The 25,946-nt window shown below is 38.0% G+C and overlaps 1 pseudogene; it reads left to right on the top strand.

Moving 5' to 3' along the window:
* LOC139716252 (ectonucleotide pyrophosphatase/phosphodiesterase family member 5-like) overlaps positions 1–11,618 on the top strand; it is a 35,738-nt pseudogene extending 24,120 nt beyond the window's left edge.
* Positions 11,619–25,946: the final 14,328 nt, after the last annotated feature.

Raw genomic sequence — 25,946 nt, 5'->3', positions numbered from 1 at the left:
AATCCTTCTGTTTTTTAACATCTTCATTCTTGATATTAAAAGGTAGGCCTACGTATCTGTGCTACTTGCCATAACTCGTAACAACTACTCGGTAAAGTTTGATTGTCTCTCAAGCGAATTTCTGCATACAATGTTAACCCTAAAAATCATTAATGATCATCATAATGAAATTTCACACATAAAGAGGTGAACTATTAAGTGAGAAATATAACAACAATTTCTTGCAATTTGCACCCTTCATTATTGATCTTACTTATCCAGATTCATTCATCGATTCACGTCTGTTGTTCATATTGTTCTCTTGTTCATTCAGGAAACAATATGTACGATCCCGAGTTCGATGCCACGTCGATGGCACCGCAGAACCCCGGTGGTGGAACTATGGTGGCGAACCCGTTTGGGTGACGAACCAAAAAGCTGGCGGTCGCAGTGTGTCCGTCTTCTACCCTGGGGCGAGGGTGAATATCTCAGGGCAGACGGCTACCTACTACCAACCTCAGTACGACGAGTCGATGCCGTTCGAAGAGCGTATCGACCTCGTGGTTGAGTTGATGGCCAGCGGCCAGGCAAACCTCGGCTTGTTATATTTCCACGAGCCCGATAGCACGGGTCATCTTCAGGTATACGTGACAGGCAAATTACCAATGAGGTGATGAAGAAGGTGGTGATAAATGATATTTACAATCACTGTAAGGATAATTATACTGAAATTGATTATGTCGTCGCTATTATTCTTGCTACTATTACGGATAACCCCTATTGCAAATGATGCGTATTTTTCACTGCGCTAGTTACAAATTAGTTGATAGCGATGTTAATCATGATAATGGTCTATATTGATAATAACAACAACACTTACGATGATAGTGATAACAACATAGTGATGATAACAAGAACAATCTTTTCCATCTTTTTACTCTGCCCTTGCTCAATAAGGATAGTTGAAAGCTCTTTATAATTACACCTCTCAAATCTATAAAGATCTATGTTTAATGCTCGCACACCTTTTTTTTAATTATGATTATTAACAATATTGATATAGTCATTAAACTGTACCCCCTACTTTAATTGGCTATTCTAAATAAAAATTTAAGAGTTTCCCTTCAATCTTTAAATTCATGGAAATTGTTGCCAAAGAACCAGTGTTATTGTGACGTGAAAACAAGAATTGGACAATGAAAACAGAATTCCATCGGTGACTATACCTCCTTGCCTTGACAACCACTGGATGTATAGGAAATGGCTAGTAGGCAAAAGGTCGAGAACGATAGCTGGTTCATCGCAAATAATTGCTTACTCTCGATCCTTATGATTCTTGATAAGATAAACGTCACCCAAATACTTTATTTGTGATGACACTTCATGTAAAATCTTCCGAGAATATACGGGCTCTATACATCACTTCTCACCTGGATGGTACGAGAATATGCCATTTTGAATAACCGTCTTTAATCATCAAATATATTAGTTCGCAGGGGTTTGATCTAAAAGGCGTGCTAGGCATGACTGATAAACAGGAGTTCTGTTGTCGAGCAAATAACGCAAGCACAAAGACCCACAAAGAGTGACTAACCCAACTAACTAAGCGTCAGCTTGGATAAAATGATTAGTATATAGGACTACCATTCCGCATACAAAAGGAATATCAAAACCATAAAAAAAGAAAAAAAAACTATGAGGGGATAAGTAAGGTATATAACAGTGACAATGAATACTTTGAGTATACACAGAGATCATGCTATGATAATATAGCAACATGATCTGATGATTACGAAAAATGGAGACACGTATAATTATTAAATCTACATAATTTAATCTAATGTAAGTAACAAGGGTGTAATCATTCTTTGTGAATCAATGTAAATCTCCACAACGTGTTGCGTGTTGCATGTATATAGATATGATTTGGGGATTCCTTATTAACTAAAAAGTCATGTGATTGACCAACGTGTCTATCAGACATTTACTCGCGTAAGCGACTTTTTACCCACAATGCAGTTTTCTTTGATATACAGACTTACGGCTGAAGACTCATATTACACAAAATGACAATCATTGATGCTTAAAGGATTGCATGATGAAGCCTAGATTTATAGTATGTTAAATGCAATCTGGCTGGAACCTTTCCAGCAGTTCTGTATACGGGGAAAGTAATCAAACTCAATGATAATGGGGATTAATTTTTATTGGTTATAAAGATCAAACCCAGTTTCACTCTTACCTTAGCTCACAACCTTAGATTAGGTATATTGTCGCTAAACATTTAAGGACAAATTCACTTTGATATACATGTTAATCAAATGAATACACGAATATCAGCAGAAGACATCAGTGGAAGCTTAAGGAAAATCAGACAAACCCTTCAAAAGTGGTTTTTTTTTTTAAGTTTCTAGGCAGTCACTGCTGGACCAGAAGACTATACTACAGTTTGTGCTGTCACATGCGTATCCACTATAAGGAAATATAAAATGAGAATTCCACATAACTTCGGTCTCTTTATAAAGTTCGCCATCAATTCCCTCAACAATACTCAAGTTGTTACTGATCTAAATGTCAAGCAGCAAGGATAGCCATTCCCCCTGCCTTTTCAAAGAGGACAATTTTTTTATCATGCGAGAAGAGTGAAAAATAATACAATGTTGCTCTGTAAATTTTCTTTATGCTTTATTTTTATCGTTCTACGTCACATCCAACGTTGTAGTAGTCTTCTCATCCAGAGATGGAGGCAATAAAAAAGATTCATGACTTTTGAACAGATTGTGCGATTTTCCTCAAACTTTCATTGACGTGTTTTGAGTAATATTGCTGCATTCACTCATTTCACATGTATATTAAGGTGAACGTATCTTCTAAAGATGAGATGATACAGCAGATCAAGGGACGCCGTTTATCAAACTCTTGAAATACAATGAAGGCATTCTCAAGGATAGATGACTAAAAGGTATTCCAAAAAGTGTTCCAACGGAATATTCATTTTAATGATGTCAGTGTCTCGTAAAAAGAATGAGAGTGAAATAAATCGACAAAGAAGTTGCCTCTCGTAGAATAATATTTTTTTTTTTAGGGTCCAGATTCAGATTCGATTGTGGAGGCCATTTCCATGTGCGACACAACACTCGGATACCTCCTGGATAGTTTGACGGAGGCGGAGCTAATTGATGACGTCAATATCATCGTAACCAGTGACCACGGTATGGCGAACGTTGCTGCCGAGCAGACGGTGTTCCTCGACGATTACGTCGACAGCGGGCTGTATTTCTACACCAACAACGATCCTGTCTTCGGACTTTGGCCGTATAACGGTAATTATGAGGACAGCTATACATCACACGGTAACACATTTGCTAGGGTTATTTTGGCTCATATTTTCCTGCATCAAAATCAGCATAATCTGGAATCGGCTCCCAAATGGGTATCAAAAATGCTCCTCTCTTGAACTATTCTTGTCTCTTCTTAACGCACTTTACTTGGCATAACATCCATGTTTGGTTGATTTTCTTAATGTTTATGTACATTATTGGACATGGGCACTATACTGTGCGCTAGCTGTTTCGAGACTTTAAGTTGAGTGTTGTTGTCATTATCATCGTAATTATCATCGTAATTTTGTAACGGGGGTAAAATACTTTCTAAAGTTTCAATTACTATATGCACACTATAGCACTGTTGGTCTTTATTTTTCAATTTTTCAAGGAACTTCCCCAAACATAACATGTCACCCTTAGTCATGAAATGATATTCTTCCTGTTACTCCAAGATGGAAAGTTGTTGTTATAGTCTTTGACTTGTTTACTAATATTCTAGATTTTGTCTGGGAAAGGGAAAAAATCAAAGATACATTTTTAGCTGATTCTGTGCATATTTCACCCACTTCTACCTAGTATAGAAGTTCCTATTGCAAACCCATATTTTTTCGAAATTACTTGAGCAACACTTTCCGTTTCACACCTCTGTTTGGCTATATATAATGCAATGAATACACGCACTTACAGGTCTATTTCTACTTTCTACTACTGCTTACAGGACTGGAGGATACTTTGTATTCAACTTTGTTACGCTGCTGCCGCCTTCGCCGCCGCGACGCGCCGCCAGCATTGCCGCCGCATCACATTTCGTGTACCCAATACTGGCCACATTTCTTGACAAATTATATTCAACATAATTAGTTATGGAGGTGCATTTTTAAAAGTCCAGCCGTCTATTATTTTTTTCGTGGTAGCGTCCTCACTCTTGATCTGTCTCTGATCTTCTATTATAGGGTCTATATATTTGTGTGCGCTCTACGAGCTATATTTCTTGACAGAGCTTTATCAGTTACAGTCGAGTCTGCATGAACTCATAGTTTAGGTGACACGACATTTTGCTCCTGCAACAATCGCTCCGGTCTCATTTTCAAGGACTAATTAGAACTGGGGTTGTGATATGGTTTTAGGTTTAATTTGATGTGAAGATTTGGATTAGGGTTATATGGTTATGCTTGTAGGTAGAATTTTTAATTAACATATATCGTGCAGATAGTTCATGGGAGCAATATTCGCAGAAACCGAAATGCCACGAAACCCAGCTATAGTATTCATGATGCTGCATGCGACGAATGCTCCGCATTTTATACTAGGTCAAAACTATCTCGAAATGCATCTCTCAGTGTTCCATCCTTTATACACTGTAAAAACATCGGTGTTAGATTTAACACCATGGGTGTTAAATCTAACACCGATCAAACTTCAATAGAGGACCACACCCACAGGTGTAGAAAATGCACTGTGATGGTGTTGAAAAGTGTTCACCTGACACTTCGTGGTGTTAATTTGACACTGTACCTGGTGTTATTTTGACACTGTACTGGTGTTGATTAAAAAATGACACCACATGGTGTTGATTTGATATTTGTTGGTGTTAATATCAATGGTTTAACACCCGTCCAGCCTCAATAAGAGACCACATCAGCTGGTGTTACTGTGGTGTAAATCTATTTTCACATTTTTTCAAAAATCTAGTATTTCAATGTAAAATTCTTGATCGTCTTGTTTAAATTAAAAATCAACAAGAAGTGCAGTTACTAAGAAACTCTTCAAAAAACAGTTTTATATTTGGAAATGACACCCGGAGGTGTTAATTTAACACCATAAATGAGCACCGAAAATTTAACACCAGCTCGGTGTTCACTATTCAACACCGGACTTTTTGCAGTGTAGGGTCAAAGGTCATATCTTTAGGCATTCTTCACTTCTTTCACTCCATACTATTTTCCCCCTTTGGTAGATAGGCAGGTCCATCATTTTTATACTCTAACCTACGCTGTTTAACGACGAAAGGAATGTACTTCATTTGGTAACGGGTATTATACATAGTATGATGTTATCCTAATTAGGGCTATCATTAAATTTCGTTATTGTTATCAATATGACTGTTATATCATTTTTTATCTGTATCGTTATATTATGAACGTTATTATTATTGTCACTGTTATGGTCATGAATAGCGTTCATTTTGTTCACATCATTATTCCTTTAGTATGTCATACAATAGTACCTTGATTATCTTTCGTTTGTATTTCATATGTTGTTGTTTTTTTCAGAGACCGACGGATCTCTCACAACTATTTACGAGGCATTAAAGGATGCGCATCCTCAAATGAACGTCTACTGGAAGGAAGACATCCCAGAGGAATACTGTTACCGTGACAACCGGAGAACCAGTCCCATCCTGATCGTCATGGATGAGGGATGGCACGTTTGGACCAACAGGAGCGTGGAGGGGAACTGGATGAGTGAGTCTCCATTAACAGTCCTCCTAAGTTTGCCTCCGTCACTTTTGATTCACAAGTGATCGTTATTCTCCAGTACATGTATCTGAAAATTGTCTAGTGCTTGATGCACATATTGGGTATACAGAAGCATTTTGGTAGGTATACCGGTAGTTGAACTCTCCGATAGATGGTGATATTCATGTTGCTTTCCCGGTCGTTCAGTTTTCCATCTCAGATATATCTTTTCTTGTTCTTCTGTTATTGCAGTATTGATTTGATTTTGATTCATCAGAAATGATACACAAACATTGAAACAACAATACAAAACTTAGGCAAAAATGCATCAACAATATTATCATTTTTTTAAAACTGGCAAAAAACTATACAATAAATCACTGTGGAGGGAAACGTAATAATTAAGAAATATACAGTTTCTAACGAATATGTTGCCCATAAATGATAATATGGCCAAAAGTATACGAAATCTAGGTAATCATGATTACTGTAATATTTCACTTTCTTTAACAGAGTAACTATAATAAATCTACACATACACCGAAATAAACAATGTTCATCTGAGATTTGTACAGATGTTTACCACGAGATAGTTCAAAAGATAATAACTATCATGGTGAGTGCTGAGAAATACAATAGCTCACTGACATGCATAACAACCAGAGAGAGGGAGTGTGTGTATATGTGTGTGTTGTGTGTGAGAGAGAGCGGGAGAGAGAGAGAGAGAGAAGGAGAGAGAGGGATAAAAGAAGGAGGGGATTATCAAAAATTTGCATATCAAATAACCTTTTAATTTGCTCTTAAAAATATATTTCGAAAGTGCTGTGGTAATGCAAGAATCGTTTGGCTTTATCAACATCTTTGATCTATAAAGCATTGAATTTTGGAAACAAACTTGAACACCAAAACACACTCCCAAAAGAAAAACATGAAATTGTACCTTTGCCGTATTTAGTTTGCGAGTATGGTGCAAAAACTCAGACCATCGTTAGTTTGGACGTCTTAAGCAGGACTCTGACTTCCTCATTGGTGTAAACCCAAGAGACTAATTTCTTTGCTCTTTCCAAATTTGACTATTCAATGATGTTTATCTAGTAATGCGCTTATCTATATTGGTTTCAAAGTACGCAATTATTATCAAGGTGTGTTTGAACCCTTCTACGTGTTAATCTGTTCGAATATTGTTATTTTCATACTCTATATACACTCCCAAAAGATTTTGGCGCATTACGTTGTTTCATTCCTAGCATTCTCTCAGTAGCGATCGATCATTAAATAAGATAGCTAAAGTATTCTGTAATAGATATACATGTCATTATTATCACATGAACATGATACAATACGTGCATCATTGTCATTAAATGATGATAAGAATATAATGTCTTAATGCTTTCTCCGCTTCAACATTACAACTATTTTCAGCATATCGCGGGAATCATGGCTTCTTGAACACACTCCCTTCTATGCAAACAATCTTCATCGCATCTGGCCCCGCCTTCAAGTCAAACTTTGCCTTAACCGGTTCGTTCTATGCGGTCGACATCTACAACTTGATGTGTCGTGTGCTCGAGATAGACCCCACCCCTAACAACGGAACATTCAGTAATGTGGAGCCGCTTCTCTCCAATGCCGTGACCGTTGTGTTGCCGTCCTTTGCCGCGTTGTTTCTCAGCCTCGTTTCATGTAAAATCCTCATTGGTTAACAGGGTTGGGATGGAGCAGATTATTCATGATGATCTCCCCCATCTTGAAACTTCATCATGCATGTCATGCCAGACTTTCTATGTATAGGTCCTCACACATGCATTCATAATACAATAGGACTGTACCTCCTCTTGATTCTGTTTAGCTCAGTCTGCATAATGTATATTATCTTGTAACGTAAACCACAAGCACTCATTCTGATTCTGTTCGTGATGCTCCTTGACTTCATGTCACGAAAATCCCATTAACTTAAGATCCTCACAGAGAGGGAGATAGATAATACGAGAAGAGATGGGAATTGCAGTAAGCACTAAATACACTCGCGTCACCTTGAAGAAAGATTCGATAACCCCCTACTTTCCCCCCCCCCCCGAAAAAAAAGAGAGGTTTTCCATGTTTTTAATATTGTTTTTGTTCTTGATGTTTTTCTCTCTGTCGACACGTACTGGCACAACAATGAGTTCTCGAGCGTCCCAGCCAAATGCAGAGTAATAATGACTAATTGAGAGGATGACTATGATTGAGTTTCCACTATACAATGAACGCGACTATACGCGTATAATAATGATATTAAGTAATTGATTATGACACCACTCATTTCACTCATCTATACGCTGTGTTTGGTTGATTTGGCATATAAAATATAATTTCAGGCTAACATCGTTTGCTTACTTTACTGGCCTTCACTGAATTGTTGATTCGCAGGAATATTCATAAAATATATCTCACATGCACGATTTCGTTTTCGTTTGCTTAAAATGAATGCCGGTGATCACTGTTTGGCGAACAAAAGAACTTCTACTATATATCTCTGTATGACATACATGAATATGTCGTTTTGAATCTTCGCTTGCAACTTCATACCCCTTTTTTATTTTCTGTATATAGAAAAGAGAAATATTGCCAATAATAAACGTATGACTTGAATCATTTTAGACAACTGTGATGTATCTTGGTATACGTATAGTGCCTGAAATTCTTCTCTACTTCTATCAATGACAGCTCTCGATTTTGAATTGCGAAAGAGTGTTAGAATGATTTTGGTGATTATTGATTATTGCTGATGGGGACGGGGAACATGTTTCCCTTTCTCCTTCTTAATGAATGGGAATGTCACCTTCATCAAATCTGATGATAGTAACCAAATCGGAAGTTCTGATTCATGGTCGTAATTTTGGAAGAAAGCCTGCGTGGTCTACCATGAATGAACTATTGACTAACGGATGCATTAAAAAAAGTGCACACACACAGATAACAAACACAACACAGACCACAAAAGAACATAAGAGGCACAAAAAATATGGAACAAAACAATAACAAAACACCAAAAGTAAAACAAAATAAATAAAGGATACAGAAGAAAATATCACAATCTCCAAGACGGCATCAATCACAATGATTCAGTGGTCGAGGATAGGATAGGAATTGTCCTCCGGTAACTTTTAGCCTATAATCGAAAGGTTAAAGGCGCCAGAACAATGCAGAAGAGTCATTCACATTCAAAATAAACGAAACTGTTTTGCAGTGACTTCTTAAAATGCTTGATGTCATGTGCGTTTTTCCCTTGTTTGTTCGATGCACCTTATCATGCTCTACACATTGTTTCGGTCGCCTTCAAGTTCCCCAACGATACTTGTTTGGTCACTCATGCAACGCACCGAATGTCCCTATTTATTAATCTATTCCTGTTACAATCTTTCGGTCTTTGCTACAATCTTTCGGTCTTTCGGTCTTTGTTACAACAAAGATTGTTCCTGTTACAATCTTTGTTGATTCTTTCATCCATTACTCTTTCTAATTATGATTAATTGCAATATTTGTATGCTATTCGTGGTGTTTTCATCCGGGCGGCGATATTTAAGCGAAAACTAGGGATGGAATCATACATCGTGCTATCATAACAGTAAAACGTATAATAGTGATCTCCAAAACTCAAGTCCCGCATTTTATGTCCGTTTTCAACCCAGTGTGAGAACGGGAGCCGTGTGTCCAATCTATTGGGTTTTTCTGTAAACTCGGAGTGGATCATCTGTTTGTGCGAGATATATACCCATTACAGTCAAGTTGACCACTGAGTTGAACTTCACTGTATATTAGGAGAAAAAAAAAAACATCCCACGAACGTAAAATCGTCCAGCAGAATACGGCCCATAGGTACAATGTGTATATAATTATACGTTTGCCTTAATGTAATTTTTCATGTAAGGAATACACCAGGGATCCGTCAATATCTATCGATCGATCAAACTCCTTGCATCATACTGTTAAGTCACTTAGTTTCACCAGAATTGACCATGATATTGAAATGGGCTGCTTTCTTCTCTTCGTAAATCTAATGTAAATCGTCTGCAATGCGCCCTAACTATGCTGAGAGGACCAATATCTGAATATCTTTGGCCTTCGATCATTCTTTGTTTGATATGTATCGGCCCTTTCTAACTATAGATCAGAACATTAATTGTCTCAACAAGCAGAAGGTTTCGCTTCGTCAAAATATGTAAATATTTGTCAAGCGCATGTCGATGAACTTTATGACGTGAGAAGGCACAGAAGCAATAATATCGCAGCTGTTAAAAGACAGAGAGCATAGAGCTATTCCAATGGCGTCCTATGTAACGCAACCAATTGCATACCATCATGTCTGACCATGATAGCTCACGTGTTTGGCTCAAAGTCCATTTTATTTTACGTTGCGTTTTTAGTCTGTCATGTCTTTCATCCTGTAGAGGATACTAAAATAGCTTTGGTCATTCCAGAATGCTTTCCCGAGGTCTTTGCATCTGGATCCTATTCATTAACACGCAGTGTGTATTGTCCAAGTTTACATCTGAGACAACGAGCAATGATTTAAGCGAGCTCGGAAAATTGATTCTCGTTGTGTTTGATGGATTTCGGGCCGACTATCTTGAGAAACGTGACATCCTTCTAGCTTTTAACGAGCTGAGGGAAAATGGGGCCACAGCACCAAGCGTCATTCCTCCTTTTGCCTCCAAGACGTTCCCCAGCCTTCACAGCATCGCTACAGGACTCTACCAGGAGGCACACGGCATCGTGGGTAAGCGGACAATATGTCCTGCTATTTACAATGATTCATGGGTGATTTTGAACGCCGCCATCCCTCCCCCCCCCCCTCCCGACTGTAGCATGAATTTACCATTTTGGTCCCTCTCCGCATTAATCCTTTGATAACTTATCAGTCATTTCTATAATACGGAACATTTAATATCCCCACAGGTTTATAGTCATGTAGAAATATTACTTTTCGTGATCCTCAACTTGATGTTTATGAACCATAAGTCAGTTATTTTGAGATGCATCCAGCAAGACTCTGTCACATCCATTTACTGAACAGATTCACATGATTGTATCAAAGGATATTGTGGTTTTCTTTTTGCTTGGTTTCTTCTGTTCTTGTAAAGAGAATCAAAGAGTGCGATGGTATGATAGGTACAGTGGCTAGGGCTCTTGTCTGGCACGGTAGTGGGGTTATAATCTTGTAAACTTATCGGGAACGCGAGTCATTGGAAAAGACGACGTCGGTTTCCAAAGCGACAATGTCGCACATGACACAGGTGCACACTGACTTCGGACATATTTTGTGTGTATATATATATATATATATATATATATGTATATATATATATATAATATTATATATATATACATATAAACAGAATCATTGAGAGAATTAGGTCTACTTTATTTACCTTTTCCTGATATCTGTGGGCATTGCGTCCGTTCTGAGAGTACTCAGACAACGCAATATATCTATGAACACCTCTTTTCTTTCATGCACATTGATCACCATGAACCCACTTTTCTGTTAGGAAATAACATGTACGACCCCGACTTCGACTCTACATTCGACCAGACGACCACCGATCCCCGATGGTGGAACTACGGCGGCGAGCCGATATGGGTGACGAATCAGCTAGCTGGCGGTCGTAGTGTGTCTTCCTTCTATCCTGGTGCGAATGTCGAGATATCCGGTCAAACAGCAACCTATTGTCCGACGACATACAACGAGACGTATCAATACCGCGAACGTATCGATACGGTGATCGATATGATGAAAGAAGAGAGAACAAATCTCGGTCTTCTGTATTTTGACCAGCCCGGAACGACAGCACGAGAAGAGGTGAGAAGTTGAGGATCCATTATCAGTATAGGCCTACTCCACTGAAAACAACGAGTAAGAAATTAGTATTACTGAATGCTGGATCCTCTATACGCGACATGAAACACTTGACATTTCATAGACGGGAACATTTTCATTGACATACGAGTCCAGAACCATCGATCATTTCGCTGATACATTGTTAACCCAATCGGTGAAAGTAGATGTCATCTGACATTTTTTAGACATCTCTTAAGTTTGTGGAATACATGAAATCAAAGAAAACCCGATTCTCATCCGTCTTCAGTTGAAAACAAGATGGAAAACGAACTAATCAACTTTGCATCCACGTGATGTCTTTTCAAGCACCCATAATGATGTTATCCAACATTCAAAATAATGTCACAGGTTTTGCAATTAACAAATCAAAAACATGTCATATTCAAATAATCTACACTGCAAAAACAATGGTGTTAAATCCAACACCATGGGTGTTGATTTTAACACTTTCCCGGTATCTATATCGGAAAACACCGGTTGGTGTTATTTAACACCAAGTTCTGGAATTAAACAATTCAATCCTACTCTTGGTGTTGCAATTCAATTCTGTTTTTGGTGTTAAAGAAGAGTCCAACACCAATCTTTGGTGTTGCAATTTAATTCTGTTTTTGGTGTTAAAAAAAAATCCAACACCAATGTTTGGTGTTGCAATTTAATTCTGTTTTTGGTGTAAAAAACAAGATTCCAACACCAATTTTTGGTGTTGCAATTCAATTCTATTTGTGGTATTAAAAAGAAAAAGATTCCAACACCAATCTTTGGTGTTGCAATTCAATTCTATTTTTGGTGTTAAAAAGAAAAAAAAAAAGAAAGATTCCAACACCAATCTTTGGTGTTGCAATTCAATTCTATTTTCGGTGATAAAATTTAACACCATTATTTTAACAACAGTGATATGCAGAATTCAACCCTAAATTGTTGTTAAAACAAAAACCAACGATTCAGCACCAACAATTCAATCCAACTCACTCTATAAATGCATTACAATCAAACACAGAAATTCATTACACATTACACATAGAGAAGGGAAAAGGAACAAACCAAATTATCTTGACAAACAAAACTTGGTTCTTGTTTATTCAAGAAACTGGAAAAAGGAATTTTCATGATGAACAATACACAACTTACACCTAAAGAATACAACTTGTATTCTACATCTGGATCAAGAGAAGAAAATGTTAAAATGTACAAAGTTTTGCCCAATTTGGGAGCCACCCTGTATACTAAAGTAGTTAAAGGCAAAAAATATGCATGTGGGTATTTCTATTTATATGGGTACCAAAGTATGACCTCAAATTGGTTAATACGTAATGAAACTAAGCTGTTTTGTACTGTGTTATACCTAAGATAAAAGCCAATAATCATTACACTCACAAACACTCGCATATTTCTTTGGTAACATGTTCATTCACAATTAGCCCCTAAATGTTTCATGTGTAACATGAACATGACATCACATGATATCACACAATTACTCCTGGTACCCATATGAAAAGAAATACCCATGTAGGTACTTGGTTGTCTTGAGTCTCTTTCTCATTTTTTTTTCCCTCAACCAAGTTAACAAAAAGCTATTTGTACATCAAAACATGCATTTTCCTTTCTCTTTTTCCTCCAGGAAATAAGTAACAACAAATCAATCTGTGCATTTCCAAATCCTTGGCTTTCATGCACATGCATCATAAATTTGCTTTTCCCGAAAGAAAAAAAGATGGAAAATATTACATATATTACATTACAAAAATATTATAAAATTTTTCAGTGCACACTTGGTCAGGATGTTCAAAAGGAAAAATGTACCAAAAATTAGTACTCTTTAAGATTAAATTAGTGATCGGCGGCCAAGATCTGGAGGGGGGGGGGGGGGGGGGCTACAGATAAATATAGCCCGGGCTACATAGGGTTAACAAGAGTCCACAATATCTTATTGATTGAAGTTATTTTTGCACATTTTGTTACCATTTACCAAAACCATACATAACATCGGCTCTACAGGTCTAAATTACTTGAAAAGAACATGCCTTGGTGCCACGTACTTCCTCGAGTCTGTGTTTGACAAATTTGTCATTCAAGTTAACAAAAAGCTATTTGTACATCAAAACATGCATTTTCCTTTCTCTTTTTCCTCCAGGAAATAAGCAACAACAAATCAATCTGTGCATTTCCAAATCCTTGGCTTTCATGCACATGCATCATAAATTTGCTTTTCCTGAAAGAAAAAAAGATGGAAAATATTACATATATTACATTACAAAAATATTATAAAATTTTTCAGTGCACACTTGGTCAGGATGTTCAAAAGGAAAAATGTACCAAAAATTAGTACTCTTTAAGATTAAATTAATGATCGGCGGCCAAGATCTGGGGGGGGGGGGGGGGGGGGGGGGGGCTACAGATAAATATAGCCCGGGCTACATAGGGTTAACAAGAGTCCACAATATCTTATTGATTGAAGTTATTTTTGAACATTTTGTTACCATTTACAAAAACCATACATAACATCGGCTCTACAGGTCTAAATTACTTGAAAAGAACATGCCTTGGTGCCACGTACTTCCTCGAGTCTGTGTTTGACATATTTGTCATTCAAGTTAACAAAAAGCTATTTGTACATCAAAACATGCATTTTCCTTTCTCTTTTTCCTCCAGGAAATAAGCAACAACAAATCAATCTGTGCATTTCCAAATCCTTGGCTTTCATGCACATGCATCATAAATTTGCTTTTCCTGAAAGAAAAAAAGATGGAAAATATTACATATATTACATTACAAAAATATTATAAAATTTTTCAGTGCACACTTGGTCAGATGTTCAAAAGGAAAAATGTACCAAAAATTAGCATTCTTTAAGATTAAATTAATGATCGGCGGCCAAGATCTGGGGGGGGGGGGGGGGGGGGCTACAGATAAATATAGCCCGGGCTACATAGGGTTAACAAGAGTCCACAATATCTTATTGATTGAAGTTATTTTTGCACATTTTGTTACCATTTACCAAAACCATACATAACATCGGCTCTACAGGTCTAAATTACTTGAAAAGAACATGCCTTGGTGCCACGTACTTCCTCGAGTCTGTGTTTGACAAATTTGTCATTAAATCTAGTGGTTTGTAGTCAACAAGTTCCTTTTGATTCTTGACAACATGACCACGTGGAAAACTTATTTCTACTGTAAAGGCATGATAGTGTGAATTATAATGCAATGTATCTAGCAAGAGAAGTACAAAAAAAATGTCATTGTTGTGTACAATGATATGCTCTATTTGACCAAACAGTGGAAGCTCATCGACATCATGGCAGACCAAAAGAGACAACTGATAATGTGTACCATACACTTTAACCCAATTGGCATCAAAGACTTCAGAAGAGAGTTCCTCTACTTGGAGTTTCTCTTGCACAGTCTGTCTAATATTTTCATCTAAATCTGACAATAAAAGTGAAGTACCTGGCCCAACCTCGAGACACTCCAAAGGATGGTTTGACTGAAGATGGAACGTTAGTGCTGTCTGATGTTTCTTTGCAAGTGATTTACATATGTTTTTGTAATTACGTACAGATTCTGCAACACGGCCAAAATAGTGATGTTTCGCTTCGTACCGCATACACCATACATGTACGAGTGGCCCAACTTCTCTCAAACATGTAGCATAATGCACCATGAAATGATGCTTTGGCAACAACCTATTGGCAGGAAATGTTTTTTGAAAGTGTGTGTGATGTTCTTCAGTGAGAACAGACAACTGGGCTATCAAGCCTGCTGTTAATTGGGGAGCAAAAATAATATCCATACAATCTAGTAATCTTAGCAGCAGTTCCCAGTAGACGTTTCCTTCTTCAATGTCATGAGCTATGATGAATGGAAGATTTCTTATCAAGCACCAAGCCTGCATTGCCTTTTGACCCACATCATTGCCAGCTGTTCTCAGTTTAATGTAGGATGGTTTGTTCTTGTTATCTGTACGGTTTAAGCAATGGCTGGCAACTCTCTGATTCAGTTCATCATGGGTCAAGAGTGGTGGTTGCCTTTCATAGATGAAATATTCTAGTACAAGTTTCAGCTCATACTGAACTATGCCTTCCAACAGATCATGCATTACTGTATATCAAGTGAAAAATTTGTCAAGATATGAAAGTAAATACAATCATTCAATACAGTTTTTTGTTTAACTCCAAACACATGTGACAGTGTAGTTTGAGCGTCAGCTTCTTGTAAATGTTGCTCATAAGTCTGCCTGGTGCGCATTTCCATTAACACCTCTTTTAATGTGTTCTGCGCCTCTTCCTTGCTTGTCACACACAATCGACAGTAATAATTAGCAGAAAAGCTCTGTACAAAACCAAACAGGGCATTTGCACCTAGATTATCAGCACTAATTTGAGTAATGGTTCCCCTCTTCACAATGCCATTAGGAAGAGTAATGCCAACTGTTGACAGAATGTTAATGTCTTTCACAATATGCTTGAGAATAGCATTAAATCCATATTTTTTGGCATCTTCAGCATACCACAGAGCTACAAGATTGATATTGGAAAGAATAGAATTATACTTTGGTGGCAGATTTTTCAAAATGAAATAAAAGGCACCTAACTTGTGAATTTTTGTTTTTGAAACGATGGGGTTTACAGTTTCAAAGTCATCATAAAAACAGTGAATTTGTAGGGCATTTTCATCTTCATGGAAAAGAGGGATTTTTCTCAAATTGTGCACCATCACAGTAATCTCTCATTACACCATCAGTGCTCCTATGGTCATGAGTAGCAAAATGCAATATATCTTCATTGCTCAAAAGTTGCTTTAAAGATTCTAAAATGGGTATATAAACAAAGGTATCTTCAATAGCAATCTGTTCATACTGCTTACTTCTTTTATTTAGACGACTTTCATACCGGATGCCTAACTTTATTTCTTGTGGTTCAACAAGTCCAAGTGTTGCACAATATTTCATCCGCTTATATTCTGAGTTCAAATTTTCAAATGGCTTTTCAAGCATAGCAAAATGCGTCTGTATTTCTCTATAAGCTTCGGACTCAATGGGCAGTTTATGTTTCAAGAAAGTAGCCTTAACTGCCGCTGATGCACTTTTTACTACATCACCTACAATCAAACTGGTTGATTCCACAATGTCATTTACAACTTTTCCAGAGTTTGCACTGTTTGCTGAAAATTTTAAAATTACTTTTGCACACTGCCTATTCAAATCTTCAGCGGATAAAATGTCATCTTCTGCATTCATATCCTGATCTTGATCACTGTCGTCATTATCATTACTGTTTCCTGCAAAGCTCTCTTCGAATGATTCACCAGCTTTCTCATTTTCAGTAAACTGTTCTTGATTATCTGGCAAACCAGATTTAAGGTGAGTCTGCAAATGCCCTCGAAATCCACGAAAAGAATAAAATGTTCTTGCACAAGCTCCCTGTCCACAGATTAACACCTCTTTTCCTCCTTCACTTAGTCCATGACTTAATCTTAAATGTTGCACCAACTTTGGTATTGCAAAATTTCTCTTGCATTTGAAGCAAATCATGGTGTGAATAATTTGGATCTTAGTTCACGCACTCTCGGTGATTCGCGGGAAACTCCAACATCAATCTCGAAAACAGCTGTCTGGATGAAGGTCCAGAACTGATGAAGAGACTGGCAGTAATGCAAGCCAAAGACAAAGTGCGTCTTGAAGAGTTCATCTACTGCTCCTTCCACCGTACGGGCACCACATGGAATGGCCTTGTGATCGACAATGAGCAAGTAACTGCTGATACAGGCCTTAGAATTTCCAATTCCAAGAAGGAACGGTTGGCTCTGGGTCTGTTTGGTGCCATCCAGAAAATCTTGAATGCTCCCTCCACTCTGTGTTTGAAACAAATTACATGTACTAGTAAACGATGAAACTAGCAGTTACCCTTTTCCCACTTGTTAATTCTATCAAAACTCTATCTTTATCATCACTGTTACCATCATCATACATACATACATATATAGTGGGGGGATCTGGATGTTTTGTGGAAAATGTCTGCAATGTGCAAAGCAGCACAACGTTTTCTGACTTTTTTTCTCAATTTAAGAGGCCTGATTAGACTAAAGGCCACCGCATTCGATATGACTTTCTGTCACACAACTCAGCGACTTAAGATCTGAAATAAAACAGAATATACGCACTGTTTATTTAATATGTGACCCTGCACCTCAAAACAAACAAAAAGTCGCCAGACATGAATTTTTGGTTAAGACCATATTCTGAAAGAGCAGAATTTAAGCTTTAAAATGATGTATGATTCAAATCAAATGGACTCTCCTAACATATCTAAATATTGGAAAGAAAGCACAAACTCAGGAGAAGTGTGAACTGAGAAAAGAGGCTCTGAAGTACAGTGTCTATTCAAGTGCTTAATCTTTACCAAACCGTGCTGGCTGTGCGATGAATGGGACAAAAAACAGGAAGTAAACCGCCAGAGTAACAACAATGAAGGGATTATCAGATTAAACTGAAACTAGAAATATCACTTAAGGTGATTAATACCCCCGCCCCGTGACGACAGTCTTACCCAAGGAATGATCTTTCCTTGATCTTCTGCCATTTAAATGCCGTTACCATGGCAACGCAGCTTCCGACACGTCCGAAAAATATGTCTTGCACATCTTCCCACCAAGACTATTGTGTGTGCCACATTTCATAAGCTTTTGTCAAAAACTGAGGAAGTAGTTCAATCCACAAGATCTTTCCTTGATCTTCCGCCATTAATATGCCGTTACCATGGCAACGCAGCTTCCGACACGTCCAAAAAATATGTCTTGCACATCTTCCCACCAAGACCAATGTGTGTGCCACATTTCATGAGCTTCAGTCGAATACAGAGGAAGTAGTTCAATCCGCATCTTTCCTTGATCTTCTGCCATTTATATGCCGTTACCATGGCAACGCAGCTTCCGACACGTCCGAAAAATATGTCTTCCACATCTTCTCACCAAGATCAAGGTGTGTGCCACATTTCACAAGCTTTGGTCAAAAAACTGAGGAAGTAGTTAAATCCGCAAGATCTTTCCTTGATCTTCTGCCATTAATATGCCGTTACCATGGCAACGTACTTTCGGGTACTGTCAAAAAATGCGTCTTGCACATCTACAACCAAAGGCACACATCTGTACCAAGTTTCATGGAAATTGGGCTAAAACTGAGGAAGTAGTTTGCAACACAAAATTTTCCATCATTTTGGCTCATAATATGTGAGCTGTTACCATGGCAACATACTTTTTGTCACTGTCAAGAAATGTGTCATGCTGACCTATATCCTAAGACAAACATTCAATATGAATTCCATGAGAATTGGAAGAACACTGATGAAGCAGTTTTGCCATGAAGCATTTTGCCCTATATTTTACCAACAACATGCCGTTACCATGGCAACGCACTTTTTGCCACTGCGGAAATATGTGTCTTGCACATTAACATATTCAGATGAACATCTGTACCTAATTTCATAAAAATTGATCAAAAACTGTGGGAGGAGTTCGCGACGCAAGATTTGTACCCATTTTTGCCCATAATATGCCGTTACCATGGCAACGTACTTTTGGGTACTGTCAAAAAATACGTCTTGCACATCTACAACCCAAGGCACACATCTGTGCCAAGTTTTATGGGAATCGGTTGAAAACTGAGGAAGTAGTTCGCGACGCAAGATTTGCAACGGACCGACCGCCCGACCGCCCGACCGCCCGACCGCCCGACCGACCGCCCGACCGCCCGACCGACCGCCCGACCGTCCGCTGATTCCTATATACCCCCTTCAAACTTCGTTTGGCGGGGGTATAATTAAGCATGCCTCATTAACACATTCTGTCCACAATTAACGCCAACTTTAAAAGCAGTAGCACTATCCTTTTAAAAGTTATTAGAGTTGAAAGTGAAGAGTGTGGACAAGGTTTCTCAGAAATGAAAAAGGGATTCTAAAGACACACCTAATCACACTACTCTACCAAAAATGTTGGAGATAAACTGCTAAAAAAAAACACACACACTTTCCTGCCCGTTTTATGATACCAAATTTTAGCATAATGTAAAAGAAGACCCGCTCTTTCAGAAAATATGAAAAAGTCAAGTTCGGCTAGGTTGACCCATTTCACTTATTTTCAGTCCTCACGAAAAATCAGGGTGTGCGACTTTATGTTCGTTTTGAGGTGCACGGTCACATATGATAGTCGGCAAGTTGTGCGACCAAAGATTTGTATGATATGCAGTGGCCTTCAGGCTGCATGTTGCAGACTATCAAGGCTTGGCTGCAAGTGATGCTCCATCATAACTCTTGAGCAAATAGGAAAAGTGCATAAATCACAGGGCTTGTGCATGATGGTGACATCCATGTGCAGCGTAGTCTCCCCTATAACTTGTATCTCGCTCAATTCACTTTATGGTTAATGAACTGAACAGAGATATACACTGTAGCTACATTCTTCAACCAGGACTTTGCACAGAAAATTTTATAAACGTATAGAGGTAGGCTGTAGAGGCCTGGTAAAAAATGCAAGTATTTTCAAAGCAGGTTTTAAGTATCTGATTGAGAAGAGTCTTTCTAATATGGTTGAGTCATTTCAACTCACACAAAAGGAGACACTGTGAAAATAAGGATTTTAAAATTTCCTTCACAATTATTTTCTTGCTGCAAATTTGTAATCAATTTCCAATATCGAGGCAAAAAGTACTGACCTTTTGTTTATTGATATAACTCTACATTTAGGGCTGTGAAAATGTCACGCTGAAACATATTCCTAGTAGGATTGAAGGATGGCAACCCTGTTTGCAGTAGGTCCATCTCGTTCTAGCGCATTGTCACTCCTAATAATCTTAGGATAGGTTCAGTTTTTGAACAGGCCCAAAGTTCTTGAGCACCCTCTTAGTCCAAGCCAGTCTAAGCACATTCAGGAAATTCTTAGATAGACCATTGCTACATCTACTCCCTGTGTACACACATTTAGTCAGTTTTGGCAACATTTTCTAGAATGCAGTGAGAACATGCAAGGTGTGACGAGGGTACTAATAACATTATTTATTTATAGTCCACTTTTATACTGAAAAGCTACATACCTTCTGAAACTGAATAATCCTTGAGATTGCTGAGGAAATGGATACTTTTGCTGAGGCAGCTTTAGACCTCCCTTGGCTTGCAGGAGGCAACAGGCACAAGAGGAGGAGGATGGCAGATGTACCAGAATTCCATCCTGTATTTCAAAATGCAAAATAATAAAATCAAGCAGGCTTTCTCGTAGATCATGGTGAAAAAGTAGGAGAAAAAAAAATAGGAGCTAAATTTCAGTAAAAGTAGGAGAAAAGTAGGACATGCACTTTTTTGTGAGTTTTCGATCAATACTCACCTTGTAATGAAGAGTCAAACTCACTGTGAACACCTGAAATGATTACTCACTGAGTTACTACAGTTGCATGTAAAATCATTTACCCCCCCCCCCCCCCCCATTTGGACACTCTGGCAAAACAATTAGTAACAATACACATGCAGATTATTCCTAAATCTTACAAGTGCATGGTGAGCAGATACTTTATTACAATCACATGTATCAGATTAGTAGTCATTGATTGTCTATAATTAAAAACCTTGATCATTCATACATGAAGAGATGGTCCAGTGAGTAATTTGTGGTCATTTTCGGAACTTGCTGTGATCACTGAAATGTAACTTGTAATGCTCTGAATGATCACAGCTTAATTGTTCCCTTTTTGTAAAAGATTAAAATATTTTTTTTTCCTTTAATAAATATACAATTCTTGTACTTCCATGGGCTCTGTTCATTTTGACATGAATTAAACTTTGACTTATCAATCTCATTGGTAATTTCTGTACAAACTCATTGAAGGCAACTTTTACTCAACATTCATTTAAAGGGGAGTTTCAGTAGTTGTCTAGAGGGCGCTATAGCAATATAATTATTTTGAGATTTGAATGGGAAAACTCTTAGGAAAACTGACACAGAATAATCCAAGGAGGGGGCACAACAGGAGTTGTCATAAACAACTTTCATTCTTTACTTATAAAGGTATCTACACACAAAACAACTTGACTGATCTTCTTTTGGATCTGGAGAAGATGTTTGAAATTTTGAGAATTTTGCACCCTGGGGACCCTCCCCCTGGGCCCCCATGGGGCTACAGTTATCATTTGAACAACTCTACCCAACAGAATGATTCTCTGCAAGTTTGACTAAAAGCCGACCATTCGTTCTGCAGAAGAAGATGAAAATATAAAAGTTTACAGATGACGCACACCGCACAACGGACAAGGGACGGCAGACAAAAACGGATGGCAACAGCTCACTTGAACCTTCGGCTAAGGTGAGCTAAAAATGATGCACATGGCCTCGCATCATTTGATCTTTTGACCCCTAGATGACCTTTCACCTCATCATCCTCATCAACTCACATCTGGTAATACCCAAGGATTATTTGTTCCAAGTTTGAACAAAATTGATGCAGAAATAGAGAAATGAGAGCAAGTTCAACAAAAGCCTTTAACATTTTTCTAACACAGCAACAGGAAAAGTGATTACTATGTCAATCTCTGCCAGAACTTTGTTCAGGTGAGACAAAAAGGAGGGGGGGGGGGCACTGAGTGAGGGAGTGAAGGGACAAAGTAGGGGGAGTGTGTGGGAAGGGGTTCTGCCATCAGAATAGCAGAAATCAAGCCAAGTGTATAATAATATGGACGACGTCCAAAGTAGTCGTCCAGTGTCGAGTAATTGAAAACCGTGCCAATATGGACAGTATTCAAAATGTTGTCTACAAATAAACAAGGGCAACGGTCAAAGGTCAAGGTCAAAGCTTGAGGTCACAGATCATTGCCACGTCCATAGGTATACATATACCAAGTTTGAAGTTGTTTCTCCAAACCTTTCTTGAGATATTACGAGAAAGAGCTATTTTCATGTTTAATCAAGGTCAAAGGTCAAGGTCAAAGGTTGAGGTCAAAGATCATTGTCACCTCCATAGGTATACATATACCAAGTTTGAAGTTGTTTGCCCAAACCGTTCTTGAGATATTGCGAGAAAGATCTATTTTCATTTGTTTTATATAACCCATGTGACATTGAATTACCTTTGATCTTTGCCTTTAAGCTCAACCTCAACACAAAAATGAGCTTAATATCAGGAAAGTCCTAAAGGATACCGATACCAAATATAAACTTGTTTGGTTAACTCGGAGCCAAGATATAGATCGATGAAAAAGTGGATACCAAATTGTTGACAGACAGACGGAGAGACAGACGGACAAATATGACGGCATAAGGTCTTTCCTTTGGACGACTTAAAAATGTTAAAAGTTAAAGTTAGATGGGTAAAATGCAGGGGAAGGTTTGGAAGGGACTGCCCCATCTAAGGGTAGGGAAAATTTAGCAATTGGCATCTTAGAAATAAACTTTTTCTGATGCACATTTAAGTGAGTACAATATACTTTCAGAGTATTGGAAATTGTTTTTTGTAAAAAAAATCCTATGGAGTGAAATAACTAGATGAGGGGATGATCCGGGAGGGAGTCCCCTCTCAGGGTGGGGAAAATTGTGTATGGCTACTCGAAAATAAGCTTCCTGGCCCACATTTGTGTTGTGTTTATGTGGGAGTGTGATTATGCTCCATGAAAAATTGACCATCACTAGAATGTTTAATGATAAGGTTGGTTTAATTTTAACTTCTGATGACACTTCAGACTCTTTATGAAATTAGAGGGTGCATTCCAGGGAATGTGCAAAAATACCTTCTTTGTTCTGGTCAGAGCTGTCAAAAGATGACAGGGGCTCCATGACTGTCAAGTTTCCATTCAGCTTCAGAAGTTGTCGAGCAAGTGCCACTGAATGATTGGAGTAAACATTTACAATAGAAGCAATTCCTTCCCAAGTGACTGCTACAATTTTCGAATTCTTGTACACAGCAAAAATGGTATCAGATACATAGATCAGAAAACGTTGCGCAAAAATTTGTCCCAGCAATAAGAATGAATTCCTGCCATAAATTATTATTATTATTATTATTATTATTATTCTTATTTTGGTTAATCATACTTCATGTACAATGATTTGTGTATTCCTTTATTAACAAAATTCATGAAATGACTTATTGATTATTCCCCTGTGTTTCCCATTCTCATCATAAATAGCGAGACGGTAATATCCGGCAAAGACCAGTATTTACCCCACAGTATTTATCAGCTGGGGCCAACCATGGGAAAAACAGCACTCGTGTCATATGCTACTGTTGTAAACTTTGACAGAGTTGTCCGCCCAGATTTGAAATACGTAATCATACATTTATAGCATAAGAATGCTAGGCACAACAAATAATTAAAAAGGCGTACTATACTAGAAACACTGCAATTACTAGATCTTCTTGAATTAGGAGTAAATTTACACCAGCCAGGGACTTGGTGATACCAGGGAGATGGCCACCTCCCTGGTAATACCCATACAGATGAACAATGATAAGTTTCCAGACTTTTGTAGATTCTTGTTTATGTAATCCTTTGGACAGTATCATTCAACTCAAACATCACACCAAAATGTTTTTTAAATCAAACATTCACAATATTGAGGTGTCTTCAAGACACATGTAGGTCCAGGAAACTGTGAGCCGTACATTCATGAATAAATACCATCCTTGAATGGGTAGGACATAATTATAGATAGGAATTTCCAACAAATTTCAAGATGATCGCATAGAAAACATTTCTGCAAAAATGCAAGTTTGCAATGCTGAAGACTAGCTTCCTTTGTCTTTAATTTGCAATGAATTGTTCATTTTAATACAGTGGCTGTATCCAGTAGCACCTTTTGCAAATACAGAGAATGTTCAATGGAACATTCCTATAATTGTTCGCATACTGCTTACTTCTCCAGAAATGTAATGCTCTTATTAAAAACTTACTGGACCATTCTTCATCTTCTTTCAGGACCATGAGGCTAACATCAGGCTGGCTGGTCACAATATCTCCCAATACATCATCGTCGATACTAAAGCCTTCATGTTCATCCACTAAAACAAGATCTTCGCCATCTCTGAAGCTGAATTTTCTTCTGACTGTAAGGGGGGGGGGGCGTGGGGAGAGAAAAACTATTACAATTTACAAATGTAATAAAAAAATGACTTAAGTATACTTTGCAGTTTGTATGGTTTCATGACAGGATAATAGCTACAGTTGTAGTAGCATTATAACTTTTATACCGCTAGTGTGTTTGAACATTCTGGCAATTTTCAGTGTTTTTGGGAAAGACATTGACAATTTTTTTAAGTATATGATGTTAATACAATGACACATATCTCATTTATCACATACTTTATCCCCCCCCCCCCCGATTAATGCCAGTGGAATGACTGGTTTTGATAAATTTTTTTGACATCTTCTTCAGTAAAAATGTAGAAAAGCTTAGGCCTAAAGGAGTCGTTCGCTGGTGCTCTAACCCTATTGACCTAGAGACTAGCTCTTGGACTAGCCTATTCTGGTCTAGAGGTAGGCCTTACTGCCACCCCAGGTGAAAGAATTACATAGCCATGCAATTTTTTGAACCCGGCTGTGACAGTATTAAGGCCTACCTCGATAGACCAGGATAGGCTAGACCAAGTGAGCGGCCCCCTTAGGGCTTAAGCTGTCCCTACATTTTTACTGAAGATGTCCATAAAATTTATCAAATCCTATCATTCCAAACATTCAAACCAAGAACTTTTTTTGTAATAACAAGGTGGTTCTCGAACCATGGCCGGCACAAGTCTCGCCTGATTTTGCAATCAATACAACAAGCAACCTTTTGACCCCAAGATGACCATTGACAATATCCTTATCAACTCAAATCTGATATTAACCCAACTAGGATCAATCGTTCCAAGTTAGAACAAAATTGATGCAGAAATAAAAAAAATGAGAGCAAGTTCAACAAAAACTTTAACATTTTTGTAACAGACTAACAGACCTATCATTTGACCTTTGACCACCTAGATGACATTTGACCTCATTAACTCACACCTGGTATTACCAAGGCCGGCCTAGCCCAAGGATCACTTGTTCCAAGATAGAACAAAATTGATGTAGAAAGAAAGAATTAAATGAGAGCAAGTTCAACAAAAACTTTCACATTTTTGTAACAGACCAACACTACAGACTAATATTAAAGTAACAAACAGACCAACAGACTAACACTAGTAACAGACTAGCTGCACAGACTAGCTACAGACTACACTATACAGTAGCTACACACATACTATTGCAAAAGCGACAGCGTTGCACCCACTACAAGCGGAGCACATCGGGA

Source organism: Diadema antillarum, unplaced genomic scaffold (genome assembly GCF_040938485.1).
Source record: "Diadema antillarum isolate AM-2024a unplaced genomic scaffold, OU_Dant_1.0 scf00000063, whole genome shotgun sequence".
NCBI classification, from domain to species: Eukaryota; Metazoa; Echinodermata; class Echinoidea; order Diadematoida; family Diadematidae; genus Diadema; species Diadema antillarum.
This window is presented reverse-complemented; position numbering and strand designations above follow the sequence as displayed.